We start from the raw sequence: 10,281 nt of genomic DNA on the forward strand, positions 1-10,281 counted from the left end.
CCAAAGCGAGTTTATACTTGTTGAGGTCAGAAAAGTTAATGGAAGATGCCAGCTTCCTCTTCAAAAATGACGTGACCACATTTAATAATCGCCGCGGTCTCTGAACATATGAGACATACTGGTTTTGAACTGCCCGTGGGAAGAGCAAACATGTAAGAGTTTGTCCATTCTGGAAAAAAAGTTCTGTTTTCGCGGCCTACTTTTTGCCACTTATTTCTCCAACGGTTGTCTCTTGTCTCGTCTCTCCCGTGTGTGTGTGTATGTCTCAATCACCTTATGTATGTGTCACTCACTAATGTGAGTCAGAATGCACAGATTTGATTGGCTGAGTAGCATCACGTGAGAAGATTTATAATGCATGCTAAACCAGTGCCGTAATGGCTAGAAAAGCTGCGCCAGTTAAAGTAGAAACGCTCTGTCAAAATGTAATAATTCTCAATTTATTGGTTATAGGACCAATATATATCATATATCTTGATATAGCTTAAAAATATTGATATATTATTTAGAAGCCATATTGTCCAGCCCTATTTCATAATTTAACTCTCATCTAAAAAAAATCTCCTGCTCTGCTCCACCTTCTTCTAGTTACACATCAGTAAACCATCAAAAGACAGTGATCACGATGAAGAGGAATCTGATGACAGCGACGAGGAAAGGCATGCCAGTAAAAGCTTTAACAGGGATATGGACGCACAAGAGGACGATGGCCAAATTGAAGAGTCACATACGCGGCTTGGAGTCACGCCCTTTTTGAGTGGAGTGATACCTGCCGGCAGACTGAGAGCCAGGACCAAACCGGTTGGTTGCCAAGCATATGGACTCATACAGGTCAGGCTCAAGGAAATGCCAGTTATATATAACACTATTAATATGGTTTTACCTGGGGTGGAATCACACCGGGTATACATGACTGAACATACATGGCATTCATAATGTTTAGGGAAAAAAATCATGTAAACTTCAATGTATGCAAGTAATATCTATGTATTTCTTCCCTTTATAGGTAAATGGCAAATCCTACAATCAGGCCAGGCTGTTGCTGGGGAACATGGGATCTCTACATCCAGCCAACCGCCTTGCAGCATTTGTCACAGGCCGACTGCATCCTCCCGGCGGCATTTCTCTTAAGATCACTCCGAAATCCAACCCTACAAACAAAATCACCACTCCTGGTACTCTGCTCCCGAAGCCCGCTGGCAAAGTAGTCCCTCCGATTATGACTGCAAAGAAAACCACTGATCTGAAGCCACCAATGCAACCACCAGGTAAGATTGTCTCTCTGTTCCTGGAACCCAGCACAAGCACTTAGTTTGTGATAAAGGCCAAATTTTGCTTTGCCTCGCAGTATCTTTATTTTGGCCGACAAGTTGCATTTGAACTCACCGAAGACTACAGCCGACAGCCAGTTAGCACGTACATTCTGCGCCTGCGTGAGATGAAATAACTCTTCACACCAGCAGGTGGCGGTAGTTTTTATTCGTCATTCAAAAAGGGAAACCGGAACACCGAGAACTCTTGACTTTACTCATTAGCTTGCTTTCCTCACTTCCGTTTCTCTTCTCGTGCACTGATTCGTTAAAGCTGAACAGCCAATCAGAGTGATTTCTCTCCACTGCGATTCAACATGCGGAATCGGCCAAAAAAACGCAGACAAGGTCAGACTAGAGCCGACGGTGTGGGACAAAACGCAAAAACTAGGCCGACAGACGCTCACTGACGGCCCCAATCTGGCTGACTGCCGGCCGTCAGCTTTGTGTGTAAGGGCCTTCAGAGTGATTGCTTCACAAAAGGGGGGAAAGTTATCAACCCGAGAACTCTCCAACACAGACCGCAACTTCTGCAGAACATTTAAATCATCCAAGGACATAAAACTACCACCTCCTAATACGTATGCTTAGAAATCTGGTCTTAAATAAAACTAGGACTGTCAGACTCCTGGTAAGTGTAGGGAGGAGATAAATGGATTCACTCAAACTTCCATGTTCTACTTAGAAGACATCCTTTTCAGTAGTTACCGGTATAAATACGACTGAGATAGCAGCATTGCAGTTGTATGAACATTAAGTTAAACATTGGTAATAGCCCAAATATATAATATTAGTGAATCAAAGGAAGCATGTTTTCGATTACCCAGGATTTATCTTTAAATATTAACATTGTTTTATTGTCTAAAGATATAAAAATCAAGCAGGTATGTTGAAATAGGATCATTATTGCTTCGTCTCACCACCCTGCCCTGCATTGTTTTGTTTATTCAGTTCAGCTACTCCATCCAGACTCTTGGAAAAAGGGATCCATCAACTTGCTGCAGCATCCACAAAACCTCTTCACCGTCAACCCTTTTGCCTCGGGCCAGCGCAGCTCGGTCAACTCCTTCCAGAACAGCTCCACGTCCTCGCCCGTCTCTCTCACCGTCTCACCGTCACTGAAAACCCCCAGCTTCTTAGGGCAGAGCGGGACCTATTCATTCAGGATCTGCCCTCCAGCTAACCAGGGCACCAGAGGCCAGAACTTGCCAGGAGTTACCCTGCCTGGGGGCTTCACCCTCATTCAGCTCCCAAACCCTGGAGCTGATGGAGCTGCATCAGAATCTGTGAACACTACAAACTCGGCTGGTGTGGATAAAGCCCTGCCACAAAAAGATGCTTTGTTAAATGTTGGCCATTTAGCAGCCAATTCAGATGCAAATTGTCTTGGTTTGGACACCTTAACAGCAGCTAAGGACCTATCGAGCAGCAGACCAGCAGAGCCTGGATCCTCCACTGAGCTGACGTGTGATGACAAGATGCCATCAGTTGAGAATGATGAAACCAAAGGCAAGCAGGAGGAATCAAACCTGGATATCGCTTCAGAGGACTTGAGCTCCGACTCCGACTCCGACTCCTCAGACTACTGTGGAGAGGGTGACGAAGATGTAAGTGTGAGGAATCAGAAATGTCTTTTTGTTTCTCTAACTGAAATATGGTTTTAAATATAAAATGTGAATTACATAAACAAAAAAAATCTAATCCTGTGAATGTTGTAATTGTAGTTATTGTTACAGATTTATAAACTGTACACTGAATGTTGTTTCCTTCAGGATGAAGAAGTGGACATTGAGACCGTAGAAGAAGGAAGACAAGGACTGGCCATCGCTCAAATGAAAGAAGCTGTCCGCAAGGCACTAAAGGAGTCAGGGTAATACATGTGAATGAAAGGATATATATACAATATGTGGACCTGTATGTATGTATGTATGTATGTATGTATATATGTTCTCCTATTGAATGAATTTTCAATCAAAGTTTTGTTCAATTCTTCTCCACTTTCAGAGATTCCAGTGATGGTTTTGGATCAGCAAGGGAATTCAGCATCCAGGTACCTTTTCACTACTGTAGCAGCCACACAGCAAAATAGACAGATATTTCCAGAGTAATGATTTTGACAATATCGACCTCATATCATCATCTTATCTCAATAAATGTAGAAAGTGCAAGTGTAGAGTAGTGTCAGTATTGCTTGTACTTATTATTCTCTCCGCTGTCTTTCCATTCCAGGATAAAATGGACGATGAACATGATCAGTGTAAGGATAAAAGGAGGCGAAAGAACCACACGGTGCTAGAAAGGCAAAGACGCTCTGAACAGCGGATCCTCTTTGACAGACTCCAGATTATCCTGAAGAGCGACCCCAGGGCCCCCAGGCTGCGCCTCCTTTCACTGGTCAGTTCCACATCCTGCTCAGCCACGATTTCTTTGTATTTATCCTTGTGTACATGGAAAAACTATTTCTTCTTAATCGTATATCTCTACAAGTATCCAAATAATTGGTTCACAGAAATAGATCACCTTTTTCTAATGAGTCCAGCACACTTCAAACCAGCGAGAAGAGCTCAGACAAAACAAAAAACACAGATATCACTCCATAAATAACCAAAACTGTTTGAACTTTGGCAGGAAAATGCGTATTTATGTAGGACCCCATCGCCCAGTTTTCTGCAAGTTCATTAGTTTAAATCTCAGAACTTGTTTGAGCCAGGTTCAAAAGGGGCATTTTTTTAAACAGACATTTAAATCACTCAGTTTAAGATGTGTTATTTAGAAGTAATTTAACAAATCTACTCACATTACTTAACTGTCTAAAAAAATCTACTTAATTGTGATTGACAGTAGAAACAGCTTAATTAAATGCTCTTTAATGTCCACATCAATTTGTTCTATACAACGCTGTTTGCCACCAATTAATATCAAAGAGGAATAAGTGTACATGTATGCATGAGATGTGTGTATGGCTTCCCACGCGACCTGTTTTGCGGATAAATCATTTCCCCACTTCAGTATTATACAAGTTTGACAAGACAATCCATTCACAGCTCAGTGTCACAGTCTTCACTCTTGTCTTTCTTGTTTCGGTCATGTTTGCAGGCCGAAAAAGAAATCAAAAATCTGGCGGAGACCTCCAGATCTCTGGAGGAGAAGAAGAGGAGGCTGACTCAGATGCAGGCTCTCTATGTGAAGGAGCTTTCCTTTTTGTCTGGTATGTACAATTTGTGTTGCTGCATGTTGTTGCATTTTGTAGTAGTGAGTCTCACTTTGTGCCCTATGAGACCCCCAATAGTCCAGTTTTTGTCTTTTTTAGGAGGGGGAGAGGGGTCTTTATGAGGAGATAGCAGGTCAACAGTATATTTCACATAGAAGTGGTGTACTTCATCTGAAAGGGGCCCCAGTATGCAGAAATATTCAAATACACCATTTTAGAATTGGTGAAAATAACACATCTATACTGCATGCATAAAACTGCATGTTTTATGCCCAAAACTGCATGTGATTATCATAAAGTGGGCATGTCTGTAAATGGGAGACTCGTGGGTACCCATAGAACCCATTTCCATTCACATATTGAGGTCAGAGGTCAAGGGACCCTTTTTGAAAATGGCCATGCCAGTTTTTCCTCGCCAAAATGATCTATCGTTATTTAGCCTCCTCACTGACGAGCTAACATGACATGGTTTCTTTAGGTCCTTTCCAGTAGATTCCTTAGGTTTTGTAGTTTCATACGTTATCAGTACCTTCACTATAACTCTAAAACTGAGCCTTCTACAACCTCTGAAAGACAGTAAAGTCGGTCGGGATCGCATGTGAAATCGGTCTTGGGATTAATGGAAGCCTGTCACAGAGAATTACTTATGGTGACATGATGATGGTTAGATCATTGGATTTGCCATCAAATCTACTGCAAGTCTTGATCCGATAACCATGAATAATGAGCAGCGTAACACAGTTATTGCAATGAATAACAGCGTTTCCATTGCTAATGTCTGGATGAACAGAATATGTAATAGCACATACAGTTTGTGGCTGCCTTTACTGAAACTTGTGCCATATGAAATTTCACTTTTTTAGGGAAGCCGGACAAGCTGATTAAAAACAAGCTGAAGGAGATCTGCGAGAGGCAGAAAATCAGAGAAAAGGGGATGGAATGGAGGCCTTTCTTTTCCCATCTACTCCAGTCCCGAGCTGCTCTTCTGCAATCCATTACTCCCCAGTCCAAGCCCCCGCCCAAGCCCCTGTTACAGCCTAACTTCTACATGGCTCCGTCTCAGGCTAAGCCAACCATGACTGAATTCCGAAACAAGATCATGTCCCTGCTTCAGCCTAACCTACTGAGTGCTCCAGCCACATTTAATGTACAGACTTTCATGCCTCAACCAGTGTCCACTCCAGATCAGGCTGAGGCCACTGCACCCTCACTACAAGGTGGTCAACATCAGACAAAGATAGAGGCCCAACAGGAGATACTCAAAGAAACAGAGTGCCCAGTCCCAGCTCCACTTCCGGTCACTGCGGCCCAGGATGGAGCCCCACCTACATCCTCTTCCAGTAAGCCTCCTATTCAGCTTGCACAACCTTTTTCTCTTCCTCTGATTCGCTCCAAGAACGGCAGAATCATACTTCCCTCATCTCTGAAACCACGTAAGTTAAGACATCCTGCTCTGGCCATGATTTAATCCCTGAGTCAAATTATCTTCATTTATATGTATTATTTAGGGCTGTCAATCTATTAACATTTTTAATCGCAATTAATCAAGATTGTTCATAGTTAATCGCACACTTTTTATCTGTTCAAAATGTACCTTAAAGGGAGATTTGTCAAGTATTTAATATTCTTATCGACATGGAAGTGGACAAATATACTTGCTTTATGTAAATGTTTGTATATATTTATTATTGAAAATCAATTAAGAACACAAAATAATGATAAATATTGTCCAGAAATCCTCACAGGTACTGCATTTAGCATAAAAAATATGCTCAAATCAGCCCAACAGGCAACAACAGCTGTCAGTGTGTCAGTGTGCTGACTTGACTATGACTTGCCCCAAACTGCATGTGATTATCATAAAGATGGCATGTCTGTAAAGGGGAGACTTGTGGGTACCCATAGAACCCATTTTCATTCACATATCTTGAGTTCAGAGGTCAAGGGACCCCTTTGAAAATGGCCATGACAGTTTTTCCTCGCCGAAATTTAGCACAAGTATTGAGCGTTATTTAGCCTCCTTCGCAACAAGCTAGTATGTCATGGTTAATACCAATGGATTCCTCAGGTTTTTCTAGTTTCATATGATGCCAGTATCTTCAAAACTGAGCCCGCTACCACCTAGAAATTGCGTTAACACGTTAAAGTAATTAGTGGTATTAAAACGCATTAACTTTGACAGCCCTAGTATTGTATATTATTATTCTTACATATGTATTTTCCTCTCTTCTCACAGTTGGTCAAGGCTTCTATACACTCATGGTTATGAAACCCAAGGAGGAGGATGAAGGTAGCTCTTCAACTAAGACGCAACCTTCTGATGTGGACTCATCCACAAACCAGGACAAGAGCTTGTCTGAAAATGGCCACCCTTTTAATTCAGGAAGCAGTCAGGAGGACAAAACTGCACAATCCTCAAACTCTAAACCAAAGTGTTCAGGTGGAACAGTCCCCCTGGCTAAGCTCGCCCTCCTTAACAAATCAATCTTCATGCCGTCGGTGGCTCTGCAAGATGTGGAGAAGAGCCAGGAGGGGAGTGCGGCGCTGGCCCGGAAAAAAAAACTGTCAACTGCCTGCTTGAGTTTTCAGCGTGTGAAACAGGTTGCTACTTCTGTTGAGCCTGATCCTACTGGTGCCCCTCCTAGGTGCCCCAAACGCAGAGGCAGGCCTCGAAAGAACCCCGTAACCCCTGTTAGTGAAAATGAAAAACCTACTGGGGTAGAAGACGCCAGTAAAAGCGTCGGTGAAAGTGAAACGTCTGTTCCGGTTGAAGAAAAAGAAAAAATGACTATGGAGGTGACGAAGACGCAAGCCGAGGACTCCCCAGGAATGGTTGGTGATAACCCTGCGCCGGTCAAACGAGGCAAAGGAAGGCCTCCGAGGAAGAAGAAGAAGACCGCAACGCTATGGAGACCTCCGGTTGTGCGAGGAGGAAGTAGTCCATCTAAATCCAACGAGGACAGCCCTGTCAGAGTTCCTCGCAGTTTTAAAAGCCCAGTCTACACATCTCGGCCTTTAACCCGAGGCGCTTTAGGAAAAGACTTCCCCAGTGCCAAGAAACGCTCCTGGATAGACATGGAAAAGGAACTGGAACCAGATCTTGAATCCGATGTTGAATATGAATAGTCCTCACATCTTCCTGTAGCTGCAGAAGCCAACGCACACAATCAGTAAGTCTCAGAGCTGGACGCTGATCTTTTCTGTATATGTTGGCACAAAACTCAGTGGACTTTTTTCATACTATAGAGAGGCGTTTTTGTTATAAAGAATATAAGAGGAAGCATTAATTGACCTGCTGAATGTATGAATATAATGAATTCAGTTTCGATGTTATGTTTTCTAAGATTAATTTCTCTCACGTGTACTTCTCTTCAGAAACCACATATTGATTTATTCAAATCATGTTTTTTTGTTTTGTCATTTATTACTGATCTGTCTTATGCAAATGAAAATAAAACTCTACAGATTATGTAATTCCAGTACGTTAACGCCTTACAGTGTCTGTATCCTGATTAGGATCAGACAATACTCTGCTTCATTAACTCCGTAAGATGTTAACTTATGTCTTTTCCATTTTTATTGAGAGCTAGTGTGATGCATATATCCATTCTTGAGATTCTTGTTTTCCGTTATTAATTCAGTGAAGATGATCTGTAGTAGCACTTTATGTTTTTGGTAGAAAACCACCCATGATGTCTGTCTAGTAGCAGTAGTGATCTGTGTTCTTGGGAGCGGGAGATGGCTCAGTAATGTGCATATAAACCTGATGTGTCACAAACAATCAAGATAAATGCTGTTAGCCATATATTGTATGTATGAAAATAACCTCTGTAAATATTGTATTTCTTTTTTAATCGCAATACATTTACTTTGTGGATGGTTTTGAAACACTGGTTGTCCCGTTAACTTCAGTTCAATTGAAAATGTGAAAAATAATGTGGCCTTTATAATCAATAAAAACTACATGCATTTATTATGGCACTCTTCACTCACTCAAAAACAAACACATTTTGTATTAGTTTCATGTTTTTTGGACACAGAATTTAGCTGTTTTTGTGTAAATGGGGGAAAATACTCTCATACCATGTTTTGTCCACAACTCAGATATTCAGTTTACTGTCATAGAGGAGTAAAGGAACCAGAAAATATTCACATTTAAGAAGCTGGAATCAGAGAATTGTGACTTTTCTTTCTTAAAATGAAATACTCAAACCGATTTAATATATTATCAAAATAGTTGCAAATTAATTTAATAGTTGACAACTAATGGAATAATCGTTGCAGCTCTACATTTTAAACTGATCCCATCTTCAGTAATTCCTGCCTAAAACAGCAAAAATAGGAGCTTATCATGTGGGCAGAACACACTCAATAGAACATATCAGCAGCCTATTGTAGTTGCGTTATCATGGCAACACACCACAGTAACCTGTCCTGTCATGTCTGCTGTGAAGGATTACGCTATTTTCTTGATTAAATGAATTATTTTTCTTTACAATCTCATTATTACTTGACGCTTTGGCAATATAGTCCTTGTTACATTCATGCCAATATCATATTGAATTGAATGAACGTGAAGAAGAGCATTACAGAAATGTAATGAACTTTATCACAATGAAGCTTATTTTCAATGTTCTATTATTCGAGTTAAGCTAAGGTGTTCCTACTAATAACTGCAACTATATGGTTACTCTTAATGTGTATACATATACTGTATATTAGAGCTGTCAAAGTTAATGTGATAACGCGTTAACGCAAACCCTTAACACATTAATGCAATCAATATTTCGGAGGTTGTAGCGGGCTCAGGTTTAAAGCTAGAGTGAAGATACTGGTATCAGAAAACCAAAGGAATCCATGTCATACTACTGACCTCAAGATACGTGAATGAAAATGGGTTCTATGGGTACCCACGAGTCTCCCCTTTACAGACATGCCCACTTTATGATAATCACATGCAGTTTGGGGCAAGTCATAGTCAAGTCAGCACACTGACACACTGACAGCTGTTGTTGTCTGTTGGGCTGCAGTTTGCCATGTTATGATTTGAGCATATTTTTTATGCTAAATGCAGTACCTGTGAGGGTTTCTGGACAATATTTATCATTGTTTTGTGTTCTTAATTGATTTCCAATAATAAATATATACATACATTTGCATAAAACAAGCATACTGTATTTGTCCACTCCCATGTTGATAAGAGTATTAAATACTTGACAAATCTCACTTTAAGGTACATTTTGAATAGATAGAAATTGTGCGTTTTTGCGATTAATCGCGATTAAGACAATATAAGATATTCCTTTATTAGTCCCGCAGTGGGGAAATGTGCAGTGTACAGCAGCAAAGGGGATAGTGCAAAAAACAAGATGCATCAGCTAACACAGTAAAAAGAGTTAAACAAAGTGTAACAAAATATGAACCCTTTAAATAGAAGGAAGTATAAAAATAGGAGCAGTATATACAGTATTGACAATAAACAGACTATTAACAAAATTGCACAAGTGGAAAATGATATTGCACAGTGAGAACGAAATGAATGAATGAATGAAACTCCACCTGAAAATATCAGAAAATTAAGGAATATTAAGCCCTAATATATATATATATATATATATATTTATATTAATATACAATGAAAAAGTTAGTATACTGATTAAATCTACAGTCCCTGTTATGTGCAAATATATATTTCAAAGTTTAATGCTGGATTAAGTTTAACATCTCAGTTTCTCTAGGAGGATTGTGATTGGTCTGACG

This window comes from Sebastes umbrosus, chromosome 18, assembly GCF_015220745.1.
Source record: "Sebastes umbrosus isolate fSebUmb1 chromosome 18, fSebUmb1.pri, whole genome shotgun sequence".
In the NCBI taxonomy this organism is placed as follows: Eukaryota; Metazoa; Chordata; class Actinopteri; order Perciformes; family Sebastidae; genus Sebastes; species Sebastes umbrosus.